Source organism: Callithrix jacchus, chromosome 1, assembly GCF_049354715.1.
Source record: "Callithrix jacchus isolate 240 chromosome 1, calJac240_pri, whole genome shotgun sequence".
Taxonomy (NCBI): Eukaryota; Metazoa; Chordata; class Mammalia; order Primates; family Cebidae; genus Callithrix; species Callithrix jacchus.
Genome location: NC_133502.1, coordinates 138429092 through 138455561, shown reverse-complemented (window position 1 = coordinate 138455561; position 26470 = coordinate 138429092). Strand labels below are relative to the sequence as shown.

At 35.0% G+C, this 26470-nt stretch overlaps 2 long non-coding RNA genes across 9 annotated transcripts in view; one reads left to right on the top strand and one right to left on the bottom strand.

Annotated features, from left to right (window-relative positions):
• LOC144579402 (uncharacterized) overlaps positions 1 to 26470 on the bottom strand; it is a 139899-nt gene that overhangs the window by 23831 nt on the left and 89598 nt on the right. The window contains exon 2 of the long non-coding RNA XR_013526838.1: positions 20491 to 20595. This is a non-coding gene — a long non-coding RNA (uncharacterized LOC144579402). The remainder of the gene's footprint in view (positions 1 to 20490; positions 20596 to 26470) is intronic.
• The window catches only part of LOC118155321 (uncharacterized), a 33951-nt gene continuing 8595 nt past the window's right edge, over positions 1115 to 26470 (top strand). The window contains exons 1-8 of one of the 8 annotated variants that reach the window (XR_008481889.2): positions 1115 to 1199; positions 4532 to 4588; positions 12953 to 13069; positions 18475 to 18531; positions 19676 to 19791; positions 19903 to 19925; positions 20025 to 20139; positions 21959 to 24634. This is a non-coding gene — a long non-coding RNA (uncharacterized LOC118155321). Of the gene's footprint in view, positions 1200 to 3700; positions 3743 to 4531; positions 4589 to 12952; positions 13070 to 18474; positions 18532 to 19675; positions 19792 to 19902; positions 19926 to 20024; positions 20140 to 21958; positions 24635 to 25442; positions 26469 to 26470 lie in introns of those variants that run through there. The other 7 variants (XR_008481891.2, XR_013526836.1, XR_008481892.2 and 4 more) reach the window with 7 other exon arrangements.

Here is a 26470-nt window from a genome sequence, read left to right as displayed (position 1 = left end):
GATGTGAATATTGGAGAGATTGACTAAACATAATGGAGATTGTGCATGCAAGATTTTAAGAAATTTTTCAAAAGGACTGTTATGCTTTTTAGTCTGGTAATATTATACAAGTATTTACTTGTTTTTGAACTAACAATAAAGCTTTACTAAGGGTTATAAATAACTAAAACTCACTTATCACTCTTGCTAAGGCAATTCTTATCAATCTCCCCAACTGTAAAACTCTTATACTTTATATCAATTGAGTGTTGTATTTTTATACTTACTTTCCCTGTCTAAAAATGTTACATTATCTTTTTTTCAAATCATTCCAATTTTTTAAAATTACTGAATTGTCCAAATTAAATTGAAAGGGTTAAAATTAAGAAATAAATACGCTGTGTGCCCAACATTAAAGTGCGCATACTACTTTTTAACGGTCAGAATTTCTAGGAAACCTCAAACTTGAATTTCTATACATTTTACCTACAACTGAAACAAAGGGCATGCAAGACTTTGGTAGTGTGTTGGTTTTTCTGTTCTAACATGGAGATTTTTGACAATTCCATCCAATATGCTAGATCCTATTTCATCATTATATGCTGTTAATTTATTTATTCCTTAGTTTTTTTTTTTTTTACCCATAGTACATATATGCATCCAATATTGAAGGCAGATAGGAAAACCTTTAGAGGTTTGTAGCTGATGAAGTAGCTGTTTTTCTCTTTACAGCTAATGTAATACTTACTGTGTCCTATATTTTCTTCTAACAGAAAAAAAAGGCAATAAAAACAAAATAATGTAAACAAATCAACAGGATCCTAAGTCTGTGAATAAGACAACAATTAAGGGATGTGAGACATCACATACATGTTAGAGGGAAGGATGCTATATAACTTGGGCATATCAGCTCACTCAGTTCCACTTCCCAGTAAAGAAGCTTGGCAATATGGTTTGGCTATATCTGTCTCCACCTAAATCTCATCTTGAATGTAACTCCCATAATTCCCACATGTCTTGGGATGGACCCAGTGGGAGGTAATTGAATCCTGGGTGTGGGTTTTTCTCATGCTGTTGTCATAATAGTCTCATAATACCTGATGGTTTCATAAAGGGGAGTTTTCCTACACAAGCTCTCTTGCCTGCCACCATGTAAGATGTGGCTTTGCTTCTCCTTGCCTTCTGCCATGATTGTGAGGCCTCTCCAGCCATGTGAAACTGTGAGTCCATTACACTTCTTTCCCTTATAAATTACCCAGTCTCAGGTAAGGCTTTATTAGCAGCATAGGAATAGACTAATACAGTTGGGAACTCCTCCTGAGTACTGTAATCCAGTTAGTTAGTAATTCGTTATTCCTCACTGTGATTCTTTGGTGAATGTCACCTATGATCTCCTTGAAGTTCACCATAAAGGAACTTATTTTTATCAAATTTACTCTTCCCTACTTAGTTACCACTTATGCCTCTAAAGCACCAGATTATGTCCTCTCCCAAATTTCAAACCCACTTTGCATCATAATAGTTGTTAAAATTATTTTTACATGGTTAGTATACTTGTAATTACATTTATTGAAGATAATTTAAAATTATAGACATGCAGATTATAAAAATCATTTACTAGATTCAAAATCAATTATATTAGAGATAGTTTCTGACTTGTTCATAGTTTTATGCACTAATCCCAAAACAGGTTGGTACATACAAATAAACATATATAAAAATGCCACCACTTAAAGACACTCACTACAAAATGTCATGTCACAGACTACCTTTCTTTACATTTTCATCTCTCATCACCCAATCTGCCTAGACATTTATTGACAGACACAAATTAATTGCTACACAATGGGGTATTGGTTAAATAAATTACAGTACGTTTACACAGTTGACGACTAAACAATCACTAAAAAAGTTATAAAATATTTTATTGATCTGATGATTTTTGTTTGACAGTCCAGAAAAGCCCATTCACATTCATTGTTTACAACTAGTGTCACAGGTAGAAAATGGAAGAGTGCATAGTGGACCAGGAATCCTAATGGAGGAAATATTTCAAGGAGGAGAATGTGATTGATTATGTCAATGCTACTAATAAATTATGTAAAAAAAAGCTTAGCACTGACCTTTGGATGTACTATATAACACTTGTCACTGGCCTTCACAAGGGCTCTTTCAGTAAAGCATAAGAATAAAAACTCAAAGCTAGTCAAGAGAGAATGGGAGGGGAAGAATTGGAGACTGCAGATACATATAATCCTTTTCAAGAGGTTTCTTAAAAGGGAAAGATAAATGGAAAACATTTGAAGATGAATATGGGGAAAAAAGCAAATGCAATGGTAAAATTAACAGCATGTTTTTAGGCTAATTAGCATGAGTCAGTTTATAAAAAGAAAAAGAAAAACTTGTTTATTGAGGAAAGAAAGGAAATAGTTGCTGGGGTCATTTTGTTGAGTAAGAGGGAATGCATTCTAGTGTGTCAGAGGAAGGGTTGATAGTAGCTAAAATACATTTCTCTTTCTTAATAACAAAATAGGAGAGAAATATGCCACAGATGTAGATAAGTGAGTTTAATCTTATAAAAATGAGTCTGGTGACAAACTGAGAAGCTTAGTTTCTTAGTTTAACAAACTTAGAAGCTTAGGAAAGAGGAGAGTGCTTAGAGACTTGAAGAGATTCGAGAAGGCAGAAAATGATAGTTTAAGAGAAAGAATAAAAATGGGAAAAGAAATGTGATACGATTATGATTCTATTTTCTCATTTGTGGGTGTTGAACAATGAGAAAACATGATCACAGAGAGGAAAACATCACACACTGGGGCCTGTTGGGTGACTGGGGGGCTAGGGGAAGGATAGCAGGGGCTGGGTGACTGGGGAGGGATAACATTAGGAGAAATATCTAATGTTGGTGATGAGAGGGATGGATACAGCAAACCACTATGGCATGTGTATACCTATGTAACAATTCTGCACGATCTGCACATGTATCCCAGAACTTAAAGTATAATTTTTTTTAAAAAAGTAAACTCTTAGAGTAGTCAATAATGTGGGCTGTCGTAGCTGGGGAAATCTCTTTCTGCTTTCTCTCTCACTAATTCTGTTTTAAGTATGATCATGGTAAAAGTCCACAAGATGGACTCCAGTAATTATTACTTTCTTATTTTGATAAACTTGTCTAATCCCCTCCCACATAGAAGTAGGAGTGATATCTGTGACCAATAGATATCATGGAAGTGTGATTTCCATTAATAAAAGGCATTGCCATTTCCGCTTTGGCCTTTAGGATTTCTTACTGTGGGGGAAGCCCATCCTGTTGTGAGGACATTTAAGCAGACCCATTGAGACGCTTTCATGAAAAGGAACTGAAGTTTCCTGGTAACATCTAGCACTAATTTGCCTGGTTTGTAGCGGAATGCCCTGAAAGTGAACCCTTCGGCTTCAATCAAATTTTCAGGTGGCTGCAGCCCAAGCCAATACCTGACTACACCCTCAGGAGATAGCCCGAGTCAAAAATTCCCAGACAAATCTCTTTAAAATTCCTGACCCAGGGAAACTGTGAGAGATATTAAGTTACTATGGTTGGATTAAGGTAGTAATCTTTGCAAAAGATATGTTATGAGGTATTAGATAACTAATAAAATTATTCCATTGGAGAGGTATCTAACAAGGTAAAATTTTGTGGTAAGAAAATCCATATAGCTCACTGATTTTCTCTTTTCTTCAGGGTGGAAGCATTCCTATAAGAATTAGTTGGAATTTGATCTGGGTAGGTTGGAGCCAAATTCCCACCAACTCTTATTTTTAAATTTTCTCTTCCTCTTAAATTTTCACAATATTTTCCCCTGCCTCATGTTTATTTGATGGCTCACTTTAGACAAGGAGAGTTTTCTTAGTTCCTGTCTTAGTCTTTTTGGGCTGCTATAATGAAATATTATAAACTTGGTACTTCATAAACACCAGAAATTTATTTCTCACAGTTGAGAGATCCCAGATTAAGATACTTGAAGATTCAGTGTCTTTCAAGGGCCTGCTTCCTCATAGATTGTGCCTTCTTGCTGCATCCTCATGTGGTAGAAGGGGCAAATAAGCTTCCTCAGAGTCTCTTTTTAAATAAGGGCACTACTCCCATTTATAAGGGCTCCCCACTCATGACCTAATCAGCTCCCAAAGTTTTACCTCCTAATACCATCACTCTGGAAGTGAGGATTTCAACATACACATTTGAGGGAGTGGACACAAACATCTGGATGATAGCAGTCTCCTTAGCATAAATTCTGCATTTCAAATTGCATTAAAGTGTCTTGCTATTATCAGTATAAATATACCAAATAGAACATATTTGTAAATAATAGCAAATAACCATCACAAATACAAATAGTCTATCACTACTTGAAAAGTTAGAATTAGGGAGAAAATAAAATACAGATACATTTTTTAAAAAAACAAGGCATATTTCAGCACTGCGCAAAGAACATCAAGTCACTTCAGATCTACTAGAAGTCTAAGATTGTCAAATAGTGTGAACTGATAAAATCATGCACTTTCCTAATTTCAGATACACCTTAAGGGAATCATCAGCTGAACAAAAGTAAGCCAGAAAGAGAAAGTAAAGGTAAAAGAAAGATTGAAATGAGTAAATATTAATATAATATCATTTTTTAAATATCAAGGTAATATTTTTCATTTTCTTAGAAAGCTTCATCTAACATTTTCATAATAAATAGCTTGATATATTTATCATCTTCTCTTTTATTTTACCATTGAGTATTTCTGAAATCTATTAATTCTATCAATAAATATTTACCGAGCACCTACTCTATGCCAGACACTATTGTAAGCACTGGGGATAGAGTAGTGAAGAAAAAAGACATAGCTTCGTCTTCATGGAGCTTAAAACTAGTTAAGGATAAAAGCAGTAAGGAAACATTGCAATATCAGATAGTAGTAAGTGCTATGCTATCTTAAGAAAAATGAAAAGATAAGATGAAACAAAATTAAAGATTCATGGTTTAAGAGAGCATGATCAAGAGTCTAGCAGAGTGAGATATTCTTAAATGTTAAATAAGCACAAATTTATTTCTCAGCACTTGAGTGCATGAACTGTTTCTTCATGTTCCAAAGCTGAGTTCAATTTGGTTTCAATGGCTTATCTCTCCCCTCTTTTGAATATTTAGTGAGAAATTTAACATTAGTCGTTTTCCAGAAGGACCTATCCTTTCCTTAGAGTCATGCAAGACTCCGTACTTACTAACTTTGGAAAACTTAAAGAAATACAACAAATTTATACATCATGGACCACACAAAGATACTCATTGTCCAAGACTACATTGGTTATTCAAAGGCCTACAGCACTGATTCTGTGGCCATAGTCCCTTTCTCATTGCTATAATTCCCAAGGTGCTACATTTACACTTCAGTCCCTAGAAACCGAAATGCTGCTTTAATTGTTCCCACCATTCCCAGGTTAGTGTGGAAGAGGGAAGTACGGATGTGTCTCAGTTCTCAAAGCAGACAATTTATAAGAGTTAGGGAACTCACATAATCCTAAGGGTGACCTCTCTCCTTTTCTCAAAACCTAGAATCCAGCCAGTCTCAGACAATTCACCTGTACTTCCCTTAGCCTCTTGTCTATTCCATGTCAGTAAAGAAAATTAGAGTCCCCATGGAAAGAGGCAAAAATTACCTATCATTCTTTTCTGAAAAGTCCATAGGAAAGTACTGTAGCAACTTTTAAAATTATCTGACACAGACAATAGGATTAAAAAGTGTTAAATCAGCTTCCTCCATTTTTAATAGAGTTATACTGTCAGATTTGAGGATCTGACTATTAAACATTACCATGAATGTGCATCCAAACAGAATAAACTGCAAAAAAAAAAAAAAATGGGACATGGTGCAAGACTTATATATTCAGTGTAAAGGTAAGCTAATTTGGGTTGGTTTTGCCTGTTGTAAGAGATACAGAAATCTCCCTGTTTATTGAGGTAAATATTTGAAAGTGGGGAATGAAATGAAGTATCAAAGATTCTCAATATTCTGAGTAGAGCCAACCAGGGAAAACCCAGACAGCCAAATATATGGTCTCTAGGTATGCTAAAAAAATAAAAGAAAATTACAAGAAGCACTGGCTTGGGATAAGAGGTAAGACTACTAGTTTTAGGAAAGGAAATTGGTAAGAATAATATATGAATTTCAAAGCAGATTATTGGCAAAAAAAGTTTGTTTTTCGTTTTTTTTAAAAAAGCAACAATCAAATCAACATGGGTTGCTTTTCATGAAGTACAAGATAGAATATAGTAATAGGCCTTGACATTTCTGACATGGTGCATACAAGCAAATAATACTATGTATCATGGCATGGTTAAGGGTACCCTATAGTAAGGAATTCTATAAACTCCAGGTTATGGAGGGTAGACACATAGTCTACTGTTCTCTCATCTTATCAAGCCACAGAGAGACAGATGAAGACCAGGTGCAGCTGGAGGAGATACCATGTAGTACTGCTCCATGGAAGGGCCCTGTCTACTGTAACAGATCTTTGAATAGTACAAGTATATGAATAGCCTTGAAAGGGAGGTATAAAAAGAAAGGACCTGTTCAGAGTCTAAATATAATTAACTGCACAAAGTTACCTGAGAAAATGTATTTAAGCTATTAAAGCATTACTCCTTATCCATTTTATTTTTATTATTGTCCCTTCAGGGACTTTTGTTGACATTCTTCCTAATAACACAACTGATGAAAATGTAATACCCCAAACAGACTGTATTTGTTAACATACTCCATGCATATCTGTGCTCCATACTTAAAAAGAGTAAGTTTTTTTCAACACCCTCATTGCAAGATTCAAATTTTACTCCCTTGAGAATGCTATCACCCAAGTTAAGCATACACATATTAGAGAAAGAAAGGGAGTCTCTCCCATCTGAAAGTGAGGTTGGGTGCAATCCCTCCCATCAGGAAAAGGATTCCTGCTTGTGATTCAACTGTCATGAGGCAACCAGAACTTCTGTGGTTATCCATACAACAATCCTCCTTTTTTTTCTGTATTAAATCAAATAAATTAATGAAAAAAAAAATCAGACTTAAGACTGTAGATATAAAAGTCAAATAATTGATTCTGAGTTATTACAAGAGTTTGAACTCTCATTGCCTGTCCAGTGGTGGCCATAAAATACTTCAGCAACTACTGAAAATATTAACATTGCAGTTCATAAATAAGTTAAACACCCATTCTGTGACACAAAATACCATTTTTAGGTTTCTCAAGAAACTAATTTTCTATACAAGAATGTTTAAACCAATTGTAATAATATTAGCTTCAAATTAGAAATAGCCCAAATGTCCACCAATAGCAGAATTATTAGATATATTAAGGATATTCATGGAATAGAAAACTACCCATCCATTAGCAAAAAATGAACTACTGATAAATGTAAACACATGGATAAATCTTAAAATATTATGTTGAACGAAATATTCATAAAAGATACATAATATATGATACATGTAGAAAATATTTATAATGTATGATGTATGGTTTCATTTATATGAAGTTTGAGTCCGTGAAACATTAATCAATGTGATAGAAATCAGAACAGCAATTGCCTAGAACAGGGGGCAAATTGATAGAAAAGATCCATAAGGGACCTTTATTAGGTGATAAAAATATTCCATATCTTGATGTCAACATTTTTGCTGTTCACTTAAGATTTGTGCATTTTACTGTATAAAATTGTACCTCAAACCACATGATCATTTTAACTGATGCAGAAAACGTATTTGACAAAATTCAGCAATTTTTCTTAATAGAAATTCTTAATAGCTTAATAATAGAATGAAAGTTCTTCAGCATAATAAAGGCCATTTATGAAAAACCCACATCACAATCCATGGGAAACAGCTGAAAGTGTTTCCACTACTGAAACTACTAATATCTGGTATAAGGCAGATATGTCTGTTCTCACCACTTCTATTCAACATAGCATTTTTTTCCTGAATGATTAGGAAGAGCGAATCCTTCAAGATAAAAAGAGAGGCATCCAAATAAGAAAGTAATAACTGAAATTATCTCTTTGCTGAGACATGATCCCATATGTAGAAAATTCAAAATATTTCACATTCCCAAAAAAACCTGTTAGAAATAATAAATGAATTTGGTAAAGTTGTAGGATACAAATCAATGTACAAAAATCAGTTGCATTTTCACATATTTACACACAAATACTGACCTACTTGAAAAAGAAATCAAGAAAACAATTTCATTTATGATAGTATCAAAAATGAATACCTACAAATAAATTTAACCAGGAGAAGAAGATTTGTACACTGAAAACTATGAAACATTAATAAAAGCAATTAAAGAAAACCCAAATAAATGAAAAGATAGATATCTCATGCACATAGATGGGAAGAATTAATACTGTTAAAATATTCATAATGCTCAAAGCAGTATATAGATTTATTGCAATTTCTGTCAAAATTCCAATAGTATTCTTTATCAAAATAGAAAAAATTCTTAAAGTTTGCATGAACACATGCACACACACACACATACACACATACATACACACACATACACACACAGCCAAAGAAATACAGAGAAAAAAAATACCGAGGAAAAAAAACAAAACTGGAGTCATTACATTTCTTGATTTAAAATGCTATTAGAAAGCTACATTAATCAAAATAGCATGGTATTGCCATAAAAACAGAAACATAAAGAAAGGAAAAGAATAAAGAGCCCAGAAAAAATCCAAACATATATAGTCAATCAATTTTCACCTAGGACACCACCAAATATGTGGTTCACAAATATTTATTTTCCAATCTGTAGATTGTCATTTTGTTTTGTTGATTATTTCCTTAGCTGTCTGCATTAGTCATTCTTACATTGCTATAAAGAACTACCTGAAACTGGGTAATTTATAAGGACAAGAGGTTTAATTGACAAACAGTTTCACAGGCTGTACAGGAAGCACAGATTAGGAGACCTCAGGAAACTTACAATCACAGCAGAAGGGGGCAGGAAAACAGGCACATCATACATGGCCAGAGAAGGAGAAAAAGAGAAATGCTGGAAGTGCTACACACCTTTAAATAACCAAATCATGTGAGAACTCACTATCACAGGAACAGCAAGGGGGAAGTCCACCCCCATGATCCAATCACCTTCCACCACGTTCCCCCTCCAACACTGGGGATTACAATTCAACATGAGATTTTAGCAGGACACAACTGCAAGCCATCTCACTATCTGTAAACTTTTTAGTATGGTGTAGTCCCATCTGTTTATTTTTGCTTTGTAATCTGACCTTTTAGTGTGATATTCAAGGAATCATTGAAAGGCCAATGTCAAGGAGTTTTTCCTGCATGTTGTTTTCTAGATATTTCATGGTCTTTCATTTAGGTCTTACATTTCATGGTCCTACACTTAGGCCTTACATTTAGGTCTTGTATACATTTTCCAATGATTTTTGTGCATGATGTGTAAGATAAGAGTCCAATTTCATACTGTTGCATATAGAAATCTAGTTTTCTCATTTAATGTAACAATCATTTTATTACTTTCTTTTAAATTGGTTCATGTAATTTTAATGAATATTTTCATGTCTACAGTGAAGAACCTTTGTAGTCATAGCTGCAGATTTACCTGGACTAAATTCACCTACCTATTAATTCTAGCTAGATGTACTAAAGAGTACCTTTTAAATCACAAAACATAGAACTTCTCACTGAAATTCATACTGGCCTGAGAACTACAATAAAACTGAAGGAGAAGGTAGATTAATAAGCAGAGACAGTGAAGTTTGTGGGACTGATTTGTAATTTAAGAAAGCCTTGGTCAGTTCTGCACCTAATTTGATAAGACATTAATAACAAAATTATATCTAGATTTGAATGTGCCTTCTTAGCATATTACAAGCGAAATAAAAGGTGATGGAGAAAAAGAATTATATTACTACAGTTTCTATCACATTAAAATAGGAAACCATTAGAAATACTTACATGTCATCATTTTATAATGAATACATTTAATGTGTGTATGTTGCTTAACATTTCACTCTGATTTTTATTCTTTTCTTAGTTAACATAAAATGAAAACTGATTATTTTCCTGTAACAAACAGGCTTTCCCAAATTTGATCTAGTGGGCAAAACTAATATTTTCATAAAGAGAAACTCCACCTGTCAAGGCTTTGGGAAACCCATGTGTACACCAGGACGTGTGTGTGGTGTGTGTTTAATAACAACCAATTTTAAAGCCTGCCTAATAGGTTGCTCAATACTTAGCTGCCCAAATTTGTGTGAAAATATAATGTAGCTGGAAATAAAAGAGTACACAGATACAAGAGATTTTTGATTAACATTTTCTTCATAGCAAGTAATGATAAATGCTTTATTATAAAAGAAATGGTTCTCTGTTCTTTCCATTACTGTTTAGGAACCTTGATGGTAAATTCCTTAAACATGAGACCATCAGTGTTCCAGGTAGTATTCAAAGTAATAGTATATTAGAGAGCAAAACATGTAGACATGAGGAACAATAATTTTATCCTTTTTATTTCCTGGAGCCATATTTGTAGGAATAGCCTATCGGCAGTGGGTCCAGAAAACATACCTTTTTTTTCACCATAGCTGGAGATAATAAAAAGTCAAGAAAAATCTTAGAATATTTTTTCCAGGTATAAAAAGCATTCCATTAAGAAATAATAATATTACTTTATCAAGAAGTAAGCACTCAACTAAATAAAGCTGAAAAACCAGTATTTCTCAAGTAATGATGCATGTATATTTTCTGTGATACTTATATTTGTACAAAAATGTGGAACATTCACACATTCAGTTATTTGAATTTTGTGCCAGTAGAAAACAAAGCCAAAAAAACGTTGAGAGTTTCAAAGTAGGACACATATCTAAAACAATACGTGGTGAAAGCACCTAACTTTGCAGATGGCTGAGAGTGAAATTACAAAGTGGTGCAGTGAGACATTTGATTAAAAAAAGCAATGATAAGCTGTCGTCTAATGCATTATTAATTGCTCTAAAAACTCCCACTTACCAAAATATAGTGAAAGGCAAAATATTTTGCACATAAATATGTGTTAAAGCTGTTTCATAGTCACTCCCAAAGAGGATGGTTTTTTCCAATGCACTAGGTTAGAAATCTCAAATATTAGGCTTCATAATGTTTCCACATAATTATTTGTAAACTATTACACAAAAGCAATTCTTCTGACAGTGTTTAAAGAATGCTTACATAATGAAAATAAAAAATGAAGCAACAGGGATTCTAAACCTAAGATTTCTTCACCTAAACGGAGAACATTTGTCATGGAAAGTAGAATGGGGATTACCTTCCATCTTTTCATAATGCAGCAGTTTTTTCAATCAACAAATTAGCATTCTAATAATATGCTATCAGTTCCTCTCACAGGTAATTCCTAACCTGAAGAGTTCTTCACTGCTCAAACCTTTAACTATATAAAAACTACCTTAACTTCACTATATGAGCCATGAACATTTCAAAAACATATTATATGACACTACGGAAGCCACACGTAGATGTCTCTTACTGGCAACATTTAGTGCTCCTGTTCTCAAATATGCTCCAGATTCACATACCTCATTTGAGATTCCAAATGTTGACAGCCCACAGGACCTTTTTGCACTGTGCTTTCCACCCTGATTCCTAATATCAGCATTGTTACCTAGGTTTGTGCCTTTGCAGAATTATTTCTTTCATTCCTTGACGTCTTTAGAGGAAATGCATATAGGCCTGCCTTGAAAAGTTTATTTGAAAGACTTTTCCAGGGGATTGCTAGCCTTACTTAAGTTTAAAGAACTTCTTGGTTTTGTCACTTCCTCAGTATTTCAAGGTGTTGCAACAGACACGGAGCCTTTATGTCAGACCATCATCCTCTTCAACCTCTGCTTAATATTTTGGTTTTGTTTTACTTTTTTATAACCTGGTTATTCCTTGAGTAAGGAGAAGAATCTTGATGGCCTTAGTGGCCCACTCTGTTCTCTCCTTGCAAAGCCTGGGGAGACATTAACTCATCAGGTCTGAGAGAGTTGCATTGCCTCAGGAAAGATAACGGGTGCTAGTTTTGCAAAGAATAAGCTTTTGAACAGGGTTACCAGATAAAATACAGAATTGCAATTGAAATTTTTATTTAGGGTAAACAATAAGTACTATTTTGGGGTAAGTAGGTCTCAATATTGTATGGGGGCATATATATTAAAAAATACAAGAAAAGATTATACTTATACTAAAAACAAATTTACTAGTGATCTGAAATTCAAATTTACCTGTGTGGTCTGTTCTTTTCTCCACCCCTAAATCTGGCATCCTTAAGCTGGACACTCACTTTTTCCTCTATTTTGGTGATTTAGATGAAAACTCAGCAGATCCAACATAACTTCATGGAAATGTCCACTTGAAAAAAAGATAAACTTAAGAGAGAACTCTGTGCTTCATCTGACAGGCACAGCTTTGAGACGGTTCCATTGCTTTCGATTCTGAAACATATTTCCTTACATGCCTACAATGACAGCTTGTATCCCAATGAAATGCTTTAAAAATTCAGTTTATATATTTCTGTTATAAAGATAATTTATGCTCATTCTACAGAAACTGAAAATTCAGAAATGCATCAAGTCAATCACCTTTAGTGCTTCTGCTCAATATGGTAATGATACTATTATTAGTTTACAGTTATTTATTTCATGCGCTCATTCAGTTCTCACAGTAAAAGCATATGACAGGTTGTATTGCATAATCGACTTTTACTGATAAAGTTGGATCTCAGAAAGAACTTGTTAAAGAGCATAAAACTGGTAAAGACGAGAGCAAAGGTCTAAGCCACAGTCTCCCTAACTCTAGAGTCCTCTTCTCTATGCTCCCTATATTCTGTTAACATGTTGCTACATTTCATCTCAGGCTTCTTTTTTTTTCTCTCTCTCTTCTGAGACAGCATTGCTCTTGTTGCCCAGGCTGCAGTGGAATGGTATGATCTCAGCTCACCACAACTTCCACCTCCTGAGTTCAAGCGATTCTCCTGCCTCAGCCTCCCGAGTACCTGGGACTACAGGTGTGTGCCATCATGCCCTGCTAATGTTTTTGTAGAGATGAGGTTTCACCATGTTAGCCAGGATGGTCTTGATCTCCTGACCTCATGATCCACCCACCTCGGCCTCCCAAAGGGCTGGGATTACAGGCGTGAGCCACCGTGCCTGGCCTCAGGCTTCTTTTTAAGGGTTATTTTGCATAGTACTAATCATAATGAATATTCATGTTCCAAAACAGGATATTTTTAAAAACATCTTTTATGTGAGGTATAATTTTGCATAGAATAAAATGCCCCAGGCTCTGTCACGACAATTTACTTGATTCCCTTGGCAACCCTGACTTCTCTCCCTCAATATGGCTAATGTGCAAACTTTACTTTCAACATGTAATTCATACTATCCTAGAAGACAATATTGTGCTGTAATTCCCCATGTGTCCACACATAGAGATGAGCACAAAGCAAGGTAAATATTATGATGAGGAAATTGAGACTCAGAGAGATTAACTAGCACCCTCAGGGTGCATAGTACCTTTGTGGGAATGAGAAAAAGGCTTCCCTACCTCTAGGCAGAAGCAGGTCTGAGCATCCCTTGGCAAGATCACTGACTGAATTCTCACTGGCGAAAGGAATTTGGACAGTGCACAACCTACAAAACCATAGATGGCAGTTCTGTTCAATATGACACAGCCAGTAAATAGTAAATGAGATTGAAAGTCAAATTGTCTGACACGCAAACACATACGTATCTACTGTATTCTATGCACTCTCTGAATCTCTGGTTCCTCACATTTCTGTATAAAACGTGATATATCAGTTTGGAGACATCACTGGACCCACTATACCAACTTTCCTCCTATGAATTCTCACAGGTCTCCAACTCCAACTCCAGATTCAGTGTCAACACCTATATCTTGTCTCATCTGCCCCTGAGTAAAATTATGGTTCATGCTTCAGGGAGAATAACATCTTGGCATCAGAAATACTTATATTAAGTAGTAATTAAACCCATTAGTCTTTGGTTGAAAGTATATTGTCTTATTGGTGAGGAATGCATAAAAAGCTGGGCAATTTTAATTCTTGACATATACCTTCATATTTTAATTGTTCTTAGGGTCTTTCAATTTAAGATACTCATATTAGACTCATATTAAAATGAAAGGCACTTGTGTAAATGAAAACATCACTATCTAGGGTAGGCCATGGGCATGCCTGCCTGAGGAACTCTTGAGAGTGTTGAATTGTGCAGCAAGAAGCCAACTGGCTAACTGTATGGCTGTGGTTATGGTAGTGAAGAAGGTCCTTTTCCGATTCTCATGTTAGGTAGTAAAATAAGCAGCTCTCCCAGAATCTAACATGGAAGATTTTGTACTTCAGGTGAATACCTACATTTTAGCCATGTCTTCATGGAGAACTAAAAATATTGAAGCCATATCTGCCTCTGCCATCACTTGTTTTTGCATTTGTGTAGAATCCTGTCCATAGCTTGTTTGCCAGTGAAGTTATTATTCTTACCAGTATTCAAACCTAATCCAGCTTTTACATCTTGTCTGTCACACAATATTTTACCTTATTTGTGCATCAAGTTTACCCTATTTAAATTTGCTTACCCTTAAGTTCACTGAAAATAATTCCAAACATATTTATGAAATAGATAATAAAATGCACATATAGAAGCACAGCCTCTTAGAGTGAAAGGGACTTTTTACAGAATCTAGGCCAATTTTTGAAATACATGATCAGTGCCATTGCTAGGATGTGTGGTGCCCTGAGCAAATATTTTCTGTGAGGCTCTCATTTCTACAAACGATTCAATTAAAGATGGAGTAGGAAGCTCGTGGATGCCTACTAAATGTAGTAATTTATTGGTGATGAGGTCACATAATGGGGAAAACAGAGGCACTTACATATTTATTTATTGTTCAGTCAGTGGACATGAAGATTCTTTACAGTGCCCAAACCCTCTCTTCCTCTTCCAGTTTATAAATTCTCTCTTATGTTCTGTATTGTGAAATATACTATCTCTGTCTAATTTTACATCTCAAGAAAATGATTCCAAACATATTTATGAGAAAAACATAACACTGTTGTTATTCATAATGTCATGACTTTATAGAACCTGCTCATAATAAAATATTATAAAAATTCTTATCTTTATAGTTCTCACAACCATTTATTTAATGCTAATTACATAATTTCTTTTTAAGTTTTATTTATTTATTTTTTAAAGTTTTATTTTAGGTTTGGTGGTACATGTGAAGGTTTGCTACATAGGTAAACATCATGGCTGTTTCTTGAACAGATTATTTCATCACCCAAGTATTAAGTCCAGACCCAATAGTTGTATTTTCTGCTTCTCTCCCTTCTCCCACCCTCCACCCTCAAGTAAACCCCTGAATCCGTTGTTTTTCTTTGTGTTCACAAGTTCTTATCATTTAGCTTCCACTTATAAGTGAGAACCTGCAGTATTTGATTTATTGTTCTTGTATTCATTTTTAAGGATAATGGCTTCCAGCTTTATCCATGTTCCCACAAAAGACATAATCTTGTTCTTTTTACGACTGCATAGTATTTCATGTTGTATACATGTCACATTTCTTCATCCATTCTGTCTGGTTGATTCCATGTTTTATAATGCTGCAGTATCTAATGTGTTACCCATGAATACTGACTTCTATTGACTCTCTCAGAAGTTATTATTGAGCATTGTTGACAATGACTACAAATTCGGATTTTATCCAGATAAAATAGTAAAACATAAGTGATAATTCATTTTCTGATAAAGTTAAATCTACTGTTTATAATTTTATGTTACATAAAAGCCAACATATTAAAATAATATATTCTCTTAAACTCTAGGTCTTGACCACTGCTTTCTTAGAACATAATGTATTTCAATGTTAACCATACCTCTGCTTTTCACACACAATCAACAGTGGAAAAAACAGGCAAGGGATCCATGATCAGAGTAATAAGCAGTGTCATTCACAGCAGAAATGTCTGTTCTTTAAGACTAACCTGGGAAAGAACACGGTTACTGCATCAATTGGATAAAAGAGAAAATGTCAACTGGACAGTCTTATTGCATTTGAGGAGCAAATCTTGAAAGTCCTTGGAAAATATAGGCTCTACCACTGCACAGAGAATGTGAACAGAGACTGTTTACATGGTGAGGTGGCCACCTTCAGTGCCAGTAACAGAAGGTGCACAGGGTAAAGGATGCCTGCCGCCAGCACTGCTGTTCTTGGTTGCTACATATTGGAGGTTAAACTGCGGTTGAAATATGAATGAGTGGGAACTTACACATGAAGCCACATACATGACTTATGCCCAAGGTTTCACAGTGGACCACTAGTAATCCAGATCCTAACCTCATCATGTGTCTAGCAGGAGTAACAATCAGGATGGCAGTACAGTTTAGAAGGACATATCTCATTCAGTTTGTCCAAAGAAATATCAAGCTGGCCAACAATCAACTTGCCAGGTCTGGGCTCAAACACAGAACCCTTAGAAAACTACATACTTGTTGGTCCTGGTGCTCATTGGAGCATCTGTTTCATCTTGTCCATGGAGGTAGAGCTCAGAGAGAATCCAGAAGTAAATTAAAGAGTGGGGCCCACACAGCCCCCTACAATCATTTGGGGAACTCTACTGGGCACTGCTGGTTCTGAGTAGTCCCAGGCAACTGCAGGCAAACATCAACTTTTGAATAGAAGTGCTCATAGGTGTGGTTGCCCCTGAGCACCTGGCTGGATCTAAGGTTGATATTGCAGACAATAAAACATTGCTGAATGATGTGACCAAAGTCCCTCAAAGATGTCTAAAAGAATTAATTCTATATCTCAGGTCTTTTGCCATACACAGCTCTGATCCTGCTAATGCATATACCACTGAATTCAAGAATTTGAAAGTAATCTAAAGTTTATTTGTCAATCCCCCAAAAAATGTATTTGCATCTGTGCCATCTCCACTAAGCATCTTCTATCTGTATATATCTCTCCTCTGTGCATTTCTAGTAATGGGAATCTTACCACTTTCCAGCACAGCACACTTGCTCTCCAAAGACTGAGTCAGAAAAGGGGCTGAAAGAAATCTGTTCCCATGACTCCCACTTTGCAACTGTATAGCATGAAGTTGAAATACACTGCAATATGATGTTTCTTTGAATACTGAGAAAAATAAAAAGTCTTGTTGTAGTCTCCTTTTTCCTAGGTTAAAGACACTGTTTTGTTAGTGAGATATGATATGCTTTTCAGCTCTGCCAGCATTCTGATTGTTCCACCTTGTAAATACTCTGATCTTCTAAAATATGAGCAGGCCTATTGCATTAGATCTGAAGCTTTCATTTTCAAATGTATTTACCAATATTTTATTATAATGAAGTTCTTATTATTTCATTAAATATCATATTTGATCAAAAGTAAATTTTTAGAATTACCTAAGGTTTAACTTGCCCAATAGATGGTCATTGTTTTCTAGATGGCATATTAGTAACACAGAGCTGTATGTTCCTGCTGAATGAACTTTACAAAGCAACTAATAAAGAAACAAACATAACTGCTTCAGGCCCAAATGTAATATATGCTAAACATTATATAGGAACTCTATAAGATAGCCAATGAACATAAAATGACACTGACAAAAGATAAAGAAAAAAAAATCAGGACACTTTATGTCCTGATTATATCATAAAAAGACTCTAAGAACTGGTACTCATATAAGCTAGTTATATAAACAATATTTCAGGTTAAAAAAAACCTGAATTTTGTCAAACAGTGTCTGAAACAATTATAAAACAAGCACATATGGCTTCTCTTAAGTCATTTTCTTTCTAGCAGCTGCGAATGAAATCCTAAGAGAGTTCACTCCAGGCAAGTATGCCTTAATACGGAAATCAGCCTCAATATAGCCACAATTCTCTCTGAAGGTCATGGAAAAGTTTATTGCCAAGTTATAGGCTTCATGTACTTCAATTCCTTTGTACATTTTTTCAACCAGTGAGTCCATTGCATGGAAAGGGAAAAAGTGAAGGATAGTCTCTGTTACGATCCTAAGACACTTTGTCTATCAAGAAAAGCATAGATAATACAAAAATAATTTAAATAATCTGTACCAAGTTCTTAAAATAAGTAGCAAAAGTTTCTAGGTCATGCTCTACTTACTGGAAGTTTTGATAGGCCAAAGTATTTTTGACCCACCAATTTGAGCCAACAAAATAAAGAATGATTTTATTTGAAGAGGGTGGACATCATTATCTTGTCTAGTTTCTTTTGCAGCACATGAATTGTGAAAAAGAATTATGGCTATAGGCCCTTGAGTCAGACTGTCTGGGTTCTAATTCTCCCACATAACAGCTGTATAACTCTGAGCCAGTAACATGAAAATGTTAATATACATCTAATAATAGTAATTTTTTATGTATTTTACAGTTCAGAAGATGTTTTCATATATGTTATTTGTTCTCATGCCTGTCTTGGAATGACAGGGTAAGTATTCTTTCTTCAACATGTATTCATTGAGAATCTACTTTGTTTCTGGATATAATGTACTAAGAAAGATAGTCTGTGCTTTCATAGAGGTGTCAGTCTATAAAAGAGAACAGACATCATCAAGTAAACAGAGTGATACCTAAGACAATTTTAGACAATAACTGTAAAGAAGCAAATAAAGATGGGGATAATTCAGGTTTATTGAGGGTAAACAGTGAAGACCTTCTTTGAAAAGGTCCTATTTAAGATGAAAATTTCAATGAAGAGAGGAAGTCAGTCAGAAGAAGATCACATTGAGTAGGGGGAAAGGAGGTTTTCCCAAGAAAATGTCCTACAGAATAAAGTATTAGGTAGGTTTCCCCAAATGAAAAAGTCAGCAGAAGGGGAGTGGGGTCAGGGAGGATAGAAAGATAGGGGCCAGTATCCCTCTGCAGCTGTAGAAAGCAGAATCATAATAACTAAGAGACCTTTCCAAAGTCACACAAGAGCCAGGAGTAATGCCTGGATATTTTCACTCCATATATACTGCTCTTTTCCTTTGCAAGATTTCTTGCTTCGCAAACCAGACTGCTAGATAGAACCCAACAAAGAACACTTGTTCACTTTAGAATGTCTTTGTAGAAAAACATTCATATTTCCCTATAAATTAATAATCTTACTATCACCATCAACTATTATTAAGCTCCTTAAATGCAGCAGGCACTCAGCTGCCTTTTAAAATTACTTTTTTTCCAATAATACTGAGATGATAATTTAGTTCATATTTTAATTATGAAACTTCAAGTTAGCACTATTTAGAAACTTATCTAAATACTTTTAATGTTATCTCTGTTGACATTAAAAATGGGTAGGCAGAGACTTTATTCTTTAAGCTTGAACAAATATGTTAAAAATGGTTCAGACTGCTAAGGCTACCTGGATATAATTGTTGGAAGTATGTGTATGTTGGATAGTGTTACAGGTAGTTAGGCATGAGCCGGGCAGGAGAGGGCTCTTCCTCACTCACCAGGAATGTCAGGTTGGACAATTATCACACTGCCTTTCCAAAAATGATAATTCCACAGCAGTAGCCAGGTCACAGGGAGAGACAATCTCCTGACGATCCACAGCTATTAGCCTTAAAAGTGTTAATTGAATGCAGATACCAGGGAGAAGAACTACCATGACCTACTGGGGACACTCCACCAAAAAAGGAAGAAAGCCTCAGATGGGCATGAGGACAACTTTCTCAACACACTGCATGCTCAATTCTCAAGGGTAAGGAGGGCACTACACATGCTGGAAGCCCTCCCTAAGGGAAGGATCATGGAAAAGAGGTGGGCCCATAAAGTCCTTGTATCAATGTTAAACAATCTCTTTGACCTTCAGGTGCCCATTTGGGTCTCTTCCAAGTAAGTTTTCCTTTTTTTTCTGGTCTAAAGACTTTTTAAAAATAAACTTCTCCTCTTGCTTCGAAACTCATGTCAAGCTCTTCTGTTTATGTCCCTTAGTCAAATTCTCTTTCTTCTGAGAAGACAAGAACTGAAGCTTCTGTAGACCTATACGAATACACTACTGGGAACTCAGGATAATTTGGATACCTGGCACTGGTAACGATAGGATAAGGTGGGGATACACAGTAGTGATGAAGCTTATCTTGTGTTGCATAGCTGATATTAATTTGGAGCAAGCACTTATAAGGATATTTGTCTTTTTGAAAATTAGATGTGAATTTATGAAGCAAACACAAGGACATTCAACTGCTTTCACATTTTGTAGCATAATGGTTACCTTTACAGACCTAGAGTCAGCTTATCTGGGTTCAAATTCCAGTTCTTCTATTTAAGAGTTGTGTAACTTTAGGCAAATTGTCAAAGTACAATGTGCCTTGGTTCCCTCCTTTTCAATTGAAAATAATAGTACCTAGTTTGTTAAATAACTCATAAGAATAAATAATATTATGCACATAAAACATACCTAATGATGTCCGACACAGCCACAGATCGATGCCAAAAAGGTTGTGGTTGTTGTCATCATGATCATCATTCTTACAGTACTTTAGAAAGTCTATTTTTCTGGCCACTGTAGAGATTAAAGCAGAGACAACAGGCATTTTTGTCTGTTTTCAGTTTAACAAAATTTTATTGTAAACTGTGTATGTGCTAGGCACTGTTTGGCTTTGCATCACAGAAATAAATGATAGAGAGTCCCCAAGCTTTACAAAGCTTCAGATTTTTTCTCCTTTCCTGTTGGATTTTTCTGTTGCTCTCTTATGCCTATTTGCATTTTAACAAAAATGCAAAGCAACTCATAAGTCAGTTCTGTCATGAGGTAGTTCAACAGTCACCAGAATAGCAAAATAAAATGGACAAAATTGCTTAAAACTCCCCTTGACTTAGAGGCACAGACTTAGTATCGTATAAGTTCCTCTTTGGAAATGTGTGCAAGTGACAGTATCTAAATATAATTTCTGGCCATTTTTTTAAAGACAAAATATATGGCAAATGCTGTTTATACCCTCTCCATAACTTTTAATTCTCCATGTAATTTGATAAGCTCTTCCCACGGTTCAAATTCAGAGATTACAGTGATTCACCTAAAATCATTTACAGCAGGGGCAGAGCCAGAGGTAGAAACCCTATTTTCTGATTCTGACACCCTTACGGTTCCCACAATACTGTGCCTCCATTGTCACGGGCTTATTCATGTCTTTCCCAGTGTTTTCTCTCTTGATGCAGCAGTTAATGCAAGGAGTTTCTGAAGACTGAGATTATATTCATGAGATTTTAGATTACATAACATAACAAACTCCTCCCAGATAGTGAACATGTATTATTCTTGTTTATATTGCCACATCTGAGTTGCTATTTAGAAAAATTAACACAACACACCTCCTGAATGATTCAACTAGTGAACCAATACATACAGAAGAGAAGCTGAGATAAAGATCTTACTTCTGGATAGAAAAGAAACTGCCTACCATTTTAAAAAGGCATTTTAAAGCCGTTATTGGACATCTTTTAACACCTAAAAGCAGGTGACCTCTTGTTTAATGTATTTGTGGAACTTTTACAGGAATTGTATTGAAAGCTGTCATAATACAGAGAGACAATAACAAAGTAGAATGATGTAAGGCCCTCAAACACTTGTCATAACTAGGATTTGCTGCAAAACTTTCCCATGGCTGGTAAATAGAATATGTAGCACACAGTGAAGCAGGAGAAGTCAGCAAAACTCACAAGTCCCGATGGAATCTCAATAGTATGAAATACATCTTTTTTCTTAAGCCAAAAAAGTAATAGATATTGAATTTACCCAAGACAAATAAATGTGTCTAGAGATTCAATGGGAAAATACAATGAAACTTGTTTTCATGTGAAAATTCATCTAATAATAAATGACAAGTCCATTTAAAAAATATTTCTTTTCTTTTCTTTTTTGACAGAGTCTCACTTTATCACCTGGCTGGAGTGCAGTGGCGTGATCATGGCTCACTGCAACCTCTGCCTTCCGGGTTCAAGCAATTGTCACTGCCTCAAACTCCAGAGTAGCTGGGATTAGTTGCCCGTCACCATGCCCCACTAATTTTTCTATTTTTAATATAGACAGGGTTTCACCATATTGGCCAGGCTGGTCTTGAATTCCTAACCTCAGGTGATCCGCCTGCCTCAGCCTCCCAAAATGCTAGGATTACAGTTGTGGGCCACCACACCCAGCTTAAAAACAAAATATTTCATTTGGTGTTTAGTCTTAAAACATACCTTGAAGAAAAATCAACAAAACTGGACCCTTGCAAAAGAGATAAACTCTTCTACAGTGCTTGTTCTCCAGGCTGAACCTAGACAAATTCTGAGCTGTTTGGACCTGACAGGCAAGAAGCACTGGGAACTGACTGTTCTCCATGCCCTCCCCAGGATGGCAGAAAGCTTATAATGTATAAAAGCAATCCCTGATAAATATAGCTCTCTGTGAGAACGCTGACAAATTCACTCCCTCATTTAATGAAAAGCTGCCAAGTGTGATGATATTTCTAGGAATGGTGCAAATGAGCCACTGCAGGAATATAAAAAGAAAAGTCCAGGACAGACACTTTTCTATTTAGAAACAGAAAGCAGCACATTTGTAAGAGCTATAGGACTGATGAGCTTCTTTCAGATATGCACCCTTGTTTTTAGCAAAGAGCTGAAAGTATCATTTCAAGAACATCAATCAAATACAATGCTTTAAATTCAAGTGCTTAAAAAACACACAGATCTTCCCTTGCTGAAGTTGAAGAAGCACTATTCATCTTGAGCTATTATGCCGATCACATAGGTGTAACATGGCAACACTATTTTTCATTTAAACCCCCGAGGAAATGGAAGCATGCTCATAATAAAAGGGGAGAGAAGCAAGGAATTTTAGGAGCACAATTTAATTCTTGTTATAAACAATAAACTGAAGTAGGAGACTGGATGCAATAACTCATGTCATAAATAGTATACCAGTGTTGTCTTTACTAAAATTCAGATTAAAATATCCAAAAAGATTTTTAGTAGTCCAATCAACCATTTTGTGATGTGGATCATTTAGCAGAGGTTATGTATCAGCTCAGTACCCACTAGGCCAATAGATTGCTTTTGTTCTGATAGATTCACATGTAAGACTCACCCTAAAGGCTAGATGAGAAAGGGCAGCAGCTGCCTTCTGGTTGCTTCATCATAGCTAAGGCAGATAACCATAGCTTGAAACTCCACCTGTTTTGCAAGTATGTGTGGCTTTTAACAGGGAGAGCGGTCCAGAGATGGGCCCACAAATTCTCCAGTGTTATTAGAAAAACATTATTGTGAAATGATCTTATATGACTAATAAGAGTATTTCAATTTACCCAATGTTAAGCTCTTTGAAATGAAAGCCTCCGTGGAGTTTATCTAAAACTGTTATGAGTTTCATAGAGTGAGGTAAGAATTCTGTTTTCCAGAAAATAAACACAATATGAACAAATAGAGCAGCAGAAATCACAACTCTATCCTAAGTCAAACAAAATATCATATCAGTTCTCTAACTTACTGAGAGCAAGAGACCTCACAGGGGCCTAGATTTAGAACGATTTTCTTCAGTCTGACAGGAAGTGTTTTCCTATTGGTAATCACGTTTAGGGAAAAGTGCTGCTGGGTAGCTGATCACAAGACTAAATGGATCAGGATCAGATAAAAATTTCAAAATGATTTTTTCTCTCCTATTTGATCTTCTCTCTGAAAATATCTAACTTAAGAACAAATATATTACAAATGTGCTATTTTTGAGGACAGATAGATAAGTAATAATCACAGGGTAATATCTGTTTGCTTCCAAACACACAAACACACATACAGTGAAATAAGGTTCTTATTCCATTTTTACTATTTTTTCAACAAATACAAGATCAGAGTTATGACATTTCTCTTCTTTATAAGACTCCTAGAAATGTTTGTATATTTTCAACTTGCTAAAACAGAAAATAAATTCATACTGCATTTACCTTTTGAAAAAAACAAGCAAGAGTATAGACTAGAGTATAATTTCAAATTATGATTATGCTGTCAATAAGTAAAAATTATTATATAACACCTGAAAAGGTAGTGATAGTATTTGAGCTTATACTTGGAAAAGAAATCAAAAATCAAAAATAAATTTATGTGAGAAGTAACATGAGAAACTCAAACATTTATAAATATGTGCAGTTGAATGAGTTTTATGAGTTGTCGTAAATAAAACACTCCTTAAAATTGTACAGTATATATTTTAAAAGTAATTTATTTCATGCATTTATTATTTATTTGTTGCATTTTAAAACATGTTTAAAATGAAAAGTTGGCTATAAAGTTTTCTGTTTGGTTAACTTGTAGAAGACTGAATTTGTGTTATATAAGTATTAGCAACCCATTGTGTGTTGTAGTATCATACTGTGCCCATGGTATAATCTGTTCTGTGGAACTCTGTTAGTCAAGATAGCTGTGCATAGTTAGAGGTGAGGGATCCAATTAGAAAATCAGAGTAGTGCTTCCTTCTCTTCTTCCTTTTAGGTTGCTCTGTAGCAATAACCATTCCAGGGTGAGCTCCCACTGATGGAGAAGGCCGGGTCAGCTTTGTTTTCTTATTTGTAAGTTCATCTTGCCAACCACTACATAGAATAAGAGTGATATTGTGTAGTTTAGAAAGTGGAAGAGAAACTGTGTATGTCTACATAGCCCAGTTCAGTAGAAACCTCTGCTTGGGAATTTAATTTTAGGAGAATTTTTTTTTTAAATACGCATATATATAATACGTTACTTGGATTTCCATGACATTATGACACTATCTGTTGTGCATGTTCCTTAACACAGACTTCACAGGGACATTTCATGGGCTCAGGCAAGGACAAATTAAGATAAAATCAAATACAGTCATATCCTGATTAATATTAGTAAATATTAGTAAATTAACAATTTCTAATAATTAATAAATACTTAATTTAGTACACTGCTTATGGAAATTAAATATTCTGCCAGAAATCACTAACTTAGAGCTTATTTCCATTATGTCAGGAAGGAAAAACATTACACTGCTTTATACTACTGCTACAAACCTCTAACCCAATTTCCCCAAATATAACCAAAACAAAGTAGACTGCCTATATAAAGGAACCACCTTACAACTAAACAGTAAACAAAGCATCACTTTCTGATTACCAAGTAATATGGTTAAAAACAGACTTTTAAATTTTTTTATGCAGTAATAGTGGTTTGTATGGCTTATATTTACAATTTAGCATGCTGAGAAAAAAATAGCAAATAGATTTGATTTAAAAATGCAAATATTTTACAATAAAATACAAGGCAATCTACTTGTCTAAGCTTCTTACTTTGTGAAAGTCCGAAATATAATCAAGGAGGTTGAAGTACATTTTTTTCTTTTTTTTTTTTTTGTAGAGATGAGTTCTCCCTATGTTGCCCAGTGATCCTCCCAAAGCACGGGGATTACAGACGTAAACCACCATGCCTGGTCTATTTTTTCTGTAATTTATCTATGTTGTTGCATATATCAGATCCTTTTGGTGTATTTGTTTCTTTTAATTATGGAATATAATTGCATTCTGTGACTGTATTACAATTTGTTCATTCATTCTCTTGTTGATAAACATATGAATACTTTCCAGTGTTTTGCTATGAATAGAGTGCAACAGTCATTTTGTACCTTGTTTTGTGCTTTTATATGTTTTGCATAAATACCAGAAGTATAATTGCTGAATCATAAGGTAAGTACACATTTAATTCTATAAGAAACTGTAAAATGGTTTTCCACAGAAGTTGTTTTATATGCTCCCACAAGCAACATATGAAAGTTGTTTATATAATCCCACCAGTTATTTTCCATTCTCTCTAATATTTGAGTTATTAGTCTTTTTACTGTTAGCATGAGTAGTTAGCCCTAGAGTATGACAGGGGAAATGAGATTTATAGCACAATCCATTTGGTTTGGATTTCAATAGGAAAAGGATGTTTTTATTAGAAAAGGAGGGTAGGTGGTAATGTAATTACATATGAAGGTAAATTTGTTTATTTAGTGGTAGAAATGGGATAGTTCCTCTGGATTGCATTTGTTCTATTAATAAAATATTTCATCAGCTAACTGAAAAAAAAAGATGTGGTTTTGTTTGAGAAAGTTTGAAAGAGTCATCTTGTAAAATGAGAAAATTCATATATTAAGGAAAAATGAAGTGTGTGGGAATTGTGAGCAATGATTTCCAAAAATTGATTATTTAAGAAAAATGGCTGCATCTTGTTAAAAATTATGCAGTTTGTTGTGTCTTCATTACCCTAATCCCCTCCAAATGTCCCTGCCCAGCCCCAACAGACAACCTTGAAAACGAATAGGCCCAAAGTGAGGATGAAAACCAACACTCAAACAGCCACTGCAATGTGCAGAGTAAATTTAATGCTCCTCCAAAATCTGAGTC